Source organism: Mustela lutreola, chromosome 1 (assembly GCF_030435805.1).
Source record: "Mustela lutreola isolate mMusLut2 chromosome 1, mMusLut2.pri, whole genome shotgun sequence".
Taxonomy (NCBI): domain Eukaryota; kingdom Metazoa; phylum Chordata; class Mammalia; order Carnivora; family Mustelidae; genus Mustela; species Mustela lutreola.
In genome coordinates this window covers 73,551,109-73,557,108 of record NC_081290.1, presented here as the reverse complement: position 1 = coordinate 73,557,108, position 6,000 = coordinate 73,551,109, and positions in this window count along the sequence as shown.

Below are 6,000 nucleotides of genomic sequence, written 5' to 3'. Positions count from 1 at the left end.
CAAACAAATAAAATAACAAAATAAAACAAAATGGGCCGAGGGCCTGAATAGACATTTTCTAAAATTATATACAAATAGCCAACAGGGACATGCAAATGTGCTCAACATCACTAATCATCAAGAAAATCCAAATCAAAACCACAAAGAGATACCACTTCAATACTTGTTAGAATGACAAGTATCAAAAAGACAAGAAATAACAAATATTGATGAAAATGTGGAGGAAGTGTGTCCCTGTACACTATTGGTAGGGATGTACACTGGTACAGTCACTATGGAAAACAGTTTGGAGATTCTTAAAAAAAAAGAATTACAATATGATCCAGCAATCCCACTTATGGATGTACATACAAAGGAGAAGAAACCAGAATCTCCCAGACATATCTACACAACCTTGTTCATTACACCATTATTTATAATTGCTAAAATATAAAAACAACCTAAGTGTCTGATGGCAGATGGATGATGAAAATGAAATTTACTAAGAGAGTAAATCTTAAATGTTACTGCCACAAAAAAGTGGTAACTATATGAGGTGATGGATGTGATAACTAACTTTAATGTGGTGATCATTTTCACAATTTCTACATATGTAATTTCATCACATCATATACATTAAACTTATGCAATATTATTTGTCAATTACATCTTAATAAAGCTAGGGTGCGGGGGAACTGTATCAGATAATTCCCTGTTTTCCAAGTAAGTGTTCTTTAAATAATCTCAAATTTCTGTATTTCTCTAATTCTTTAAACAAATGTAATCTTGCTAGAAGAGTCACCTTTTATCCATTGTGAATCATAAAGAGTAGAAAGCACTAAAAATCCATTCTGAGTGAAATAAGTCAAGCAGAGAGAGTCAATTATCATATGGTTTCACTTATTTGTGGAGCATAACAAGTAACTTGGAGGACATGGGGAGATAGAGAGGAGAAGGGAGTTGAGGGAAATTGGAAGAGGAGGTGAACCATGAGATACTATGGACTCTGAAAAGCAACCTGAGGATTTTGAAGGGACAGGGGGTGGGAGGTTGGGGGAGCCAGGTAGTGGGTTTTAAGGAGGGCGTGTATTGCATGGAGCACTGGGTGTGGTGCAAAAACAATGAATACTGTTATGCTAAAAAGAAATAAAAAAAAAATCCATTCTATTTCTACAAAACCAGAAAAACTTCAAATAATTTTACTGTACTCATTTTTATCATAATAAAATGAAGATTTTCTTTTCTTCTAAGATAATAACTTTGTTGAATAATATGTCATGCGAAGTAGTTTTTGTTTAATGTTTTCACTTGAGCAAAAAAAAAAAATTAGAAGTTAAGATTAAAATCTTAAAAAATTATAACACCAGAGAAATATTTCTCAAAAACAGAAATTACAAATTGGCCTTGAGATGAACATTGGTGAACACTTAACAGTATAGGTCAGATGTAATCTAACTTGAAAAAGGAAGGAAAACATGGTAAGGAGAGACAACAATAAAATTTCTTGGGGAAAAAAAAAGATTTCCGTTTGTTGATTATGTAATTCCTGCAGTTACTTTCCTTTTCAAAATATATGTCCTGAACTTATTTCAGTTTACAAACACTTTGGGCAGTGTAAATTAATTAGATAAAATATACTGCTACTACTACTAATAATAATACTAATAAATAATAATAAATAAATAATAAAATGGAAATTACGTTTTACTATTTGAAGTGATTCTATTCAGAGATGTTAACAGAGGATAAGATTTGAAATTTTGATAAAGTTCAATGTGCATATTATGTGTGATTTTCATTCGTCTAAGCCATCTCCATAACACTGGGTAAAAACCAATGTCTTGAACATTGGCTAATAAGTCTTCCACAAGTGCTCCTCTCTAGAGATACATTATGTATGTTGTCCCATGCTCTGGTTCCACTGGTCCTGCATTTATTTCCTTAAACAAGCCCTACTTTTTCTGGCTCAGGGCCTTTATCACAGTTTGCATTGCCTATAACACTCCTCATCCAAATTCTACTTTACCTATTAATGTGCACCCATCCTTCAATATCAAATAATACATCTCTAGGAAAGCCTTCACCAACGTCCTAGGACTTGATCACATCTGGGTATATTGTTTTATAGCACCTGAGACCCTAATTTTATCAATACGTTTGAATGACTAGGAGAAAAAAAAATATTTGTACCCCCCAGCTTCAAGAAGCCGAGGTAATACAAATTGTCAACCATTTTGTATCTCTAGCACCAACCATATGGCTGGCACTGGGTAGTTGCTTAAAACTTTGACTTTACTTACTTAAGTAACGAATTCTGACAGGAACATAACAATGGGAGAATAAAAAGTAAATATAAGTTTAAGGCAGAATTCAGAATATGAAAGAAATGTTTATGGTGTCTTCAGATTTTAGGAAATGGAATGCATGATGACAAAAGAACATGCAGTTATAGAATCACAATGTTAATTACTATGACAGAAGTAAGATTAGTTTCTCTTATTTTTAAGAAAAAGTAAAATGAGAGGAAAATAACAAGCTTGCTCACATTTTTCTTAGGGTTATCCTCATTTATACTTCGTTATTTTATTATAGCTAGAGGGTATTTCAATTTTTGTAGTATTTAACCTGAATTAATAACTTTGAAACCCTGTTTCACATCTTTCAGAGATTAATAAATCTTCAAAGCTAAAGTTTTTAAAAGTATTGAATCATAATTATAGTTTTATTTCTGAATTCTTTCAAACATCAAACATTTCTTGAAAGAATGAGCCCATGACTGCTGGTGACCAGGTGTTCTTAAGCTTAAGACTATAAAAACAATAAGATGGCTATAAAGACCTGACCTTCAAAGCCAGATCTCCAGGAAGTCTGCAAATATAATTTTTAGGGCATGTGGAGGCAAAAGCAACAGTAGTTATCCATGGCCCAACAACCCCATCCCAGCATATATAATGATCTCAAATCTTTATACATTAGAAAAATTCAAGTAGACTAAAAATTCAAGTAGAAAATTATTAGAGGTATTCCAGAAGCAAAAGGATTTGCAAACCTAAACCAGCATGTTTAAGGGCCTAATGGTAGTATAAAAGCAAATTATTACCCATCATGTAATATCTAAGTTTTTCTGTATATTTTTACTAAACACATTTCCAGTCACATTCATTAACTTTAAAATAAGTATATGGCATATGGGATGGTTTATAATTATTTTCAAAATAGTTTTAATTTAACAGGTGCCAAAGTTATTAGTTTACTTTTTATTTTCCTAAAGCATTTCAGCAGGGAAAGTGCTACTGAACCTCCTGCATCTACTTCAAAGAGAGTTTTGTTCATCAAAATTTTAGGATCTTTCTGCTCTACATTTCTGAGCATTTTTTCAACTTATTATGAAAACAATACCTTATTGAAAATTAAAAAAACCAAATAACTAAGTGTCTTTCCACAGGAAAAGTTCATAGTAGGTCATTTGACTCTTCATTTCCTCCCTCAGGACCCACTTACTGACATGAACTGGAGATGGGTACAATGGGAGAAAGAGAAAAAGAAAGAACGGGTGGGGAGAACATGGGATGGCAGAGACTGAAACTCCTTAGTTTTCTTATTCTGACGTTAAGATAGTCTATGGAAATATTCTTTCCATAGACTCTAATGGATTGCTTAAATTTAGAGGTAATAAAAACCGCATCTGAGAAAAACCTACCACAAAACCTAACGAATATAAGCCATTCACTCATTCATTCACTCATTCACTAAATATATTAATTTAATAAACATTGAGTACTTACTATGATTACTATGATTTAGTCAGTGAAAGGCACACGCACATACACACACAGATAATTTCAAATCTAGGCAGAGGAAGGAGTCGAGTACTGCAGTGTCAATGACGTGATGCGTTCTATAGAAAATGTGCACCTAAGATGGTGAAGGTATTCAAGGATCAATCTTGGGGAAGGGTTCTGGAAGAGGTGACTTTTAAACTTGGTCTTGAATGTTGGGTAGAAATTCGCTATGTGGAATGTAGAAGATAGCAATGGGCAAAGAAAAATATAATTCCTATAATCTACAGTGTGTCAAATGAAATAATAGCATTCTTGTTGTTGTTGTTAAACTACTGGGAAAAAAAGAACATTTTCTATGGCTGCAGAGAACGTGGAAGTGGCCATTTGTAACTGCACAGAGAAGGATAGCAGATTATGCAAAACACTGTGTTATGCGGAGGAGTTTGGATTTATCTATCCAGAAAAATAAATAAGTAAATGGAAAGCCATTGAAGACTTTTACTCTATTTGTGTTTCTGCAAGAACATCCTGGGGAAACATGTGAAGGTTGAAATAGAGACAGACAAGACATGAGACTGCTAAGAGGCAAGAAATAAGACTGAACTACGACAGGGGAAAACAGAAGAGAGAAGTTGGTACGATATTTCAGACCAGAGCACAGATGGACATAATCCATTAAGGAAGAAGAATGTCTGTAGTCTTTGTAGTGTTTGCCACCACTTTCAGTTTCTTGTATAGAGAATTGATGCCAAGGGAAATACCCAACAAATTCACAGAATCAATGATAGATAAATCCAATCATCAAAACCAAAGGCTTCAACTTGTTGGGATGTACACTGTTTAAAAAAAAAAAAAAGCAAAACATGTACATTGCTTTTAAAAAAAAGCAAAATATGACTTTTTTATGTAACTATCAAATGTTTATTTCATTTCCATTTAAAATATTTTCAAGTAAAAAATACGGACAAAAATACATATACAAGGGTTGAAGCAACTAGAAGCATGATGGGTATACAGATACATAATACAAATGAAATTAAATTCATTGCAAAACGGAGTTACATCATATTGCACCAAAATTTATTCCATACAAAAACACACGTGTCAAGACTTTCCATCAGATGAAAGCACTCTTATTTCATAGTATCTTACCACTCACACAAATAGCCCATAAACACCATCTGGCAGTGTAATTGCTGCACCAGAACTCTCCCCAGAGGGAAATCATTAAATTGTACAAAAATCCATTTTTTTTCACATATCTCATGATGGTATAGGCATCAGTGCCAGAGAACCTTAAGAAACACAACACAATCCACACATGAAAGTCCCTTTGTGCCATTTATAGTTTCATAGTTCAATATCTAAATAAATCAGTACTCCTAATATGGTTGGAATGTAGACACAGAAAAGGGATTTTGCTATTTAAGCATTTATCAATATAAAACATCGTGTAAAATTTGCACTAAATACATACAGACCCCTTTACCAAGTTTTATCATCATACTGTCAGAGTGAAGAAACCCCACCATAGAGGAGGACCATTTAGGATACTGAGGCTCATTCTTCCCCAAATGGATTGTTCTGTTCTTGTATTTTAGATGACCAGGCCAAATGCTATACCCCCACCCCTCAGTTAGGGGAATGGTACAAGGTCATGACAAATGCATTCCAGATTCATGTTAGGGGTTAGAGCTGGTCTATAAATTACAATTGAAATATACATCAAAAAGATGGCTGTCAGCACAATCCTCCAGAGGATTTTGACTATCACTTTTTCCACTGGTCTAACCTGATTCCGTGGGTGCAAATTATTGATGCTTGCCATATATAATGTCAGAAGCATTTAAACACATTCATATACAGTACCTAATAATATGTTAATATGAACATACCAACACACGTATTTTCTATCCCTTGATAATTGAAAAAGAAGTCACTGTTACTAGGCAGATTTAGCACAAAGCTCACTAAATCCATTTTTATATAAAGTAAATACAGATATACATACAATAAGAAGACACAAAAAATTCATCATGACATGAATTCTGAGTCAATAACTAAATGCCATCTCTACCAGTGCAACACTACCACCTAATCCATCCTACAATACATTAAAACAAACAAACAAAAAAAACTCTATGAAATCTGGAATCAAATATTTGTCAGAAAAGTAGGACAAATAAAGTTTGTCAAGCATTCAATGCAAGACACCATTTGTCTTGCTTTTTTCTGACTT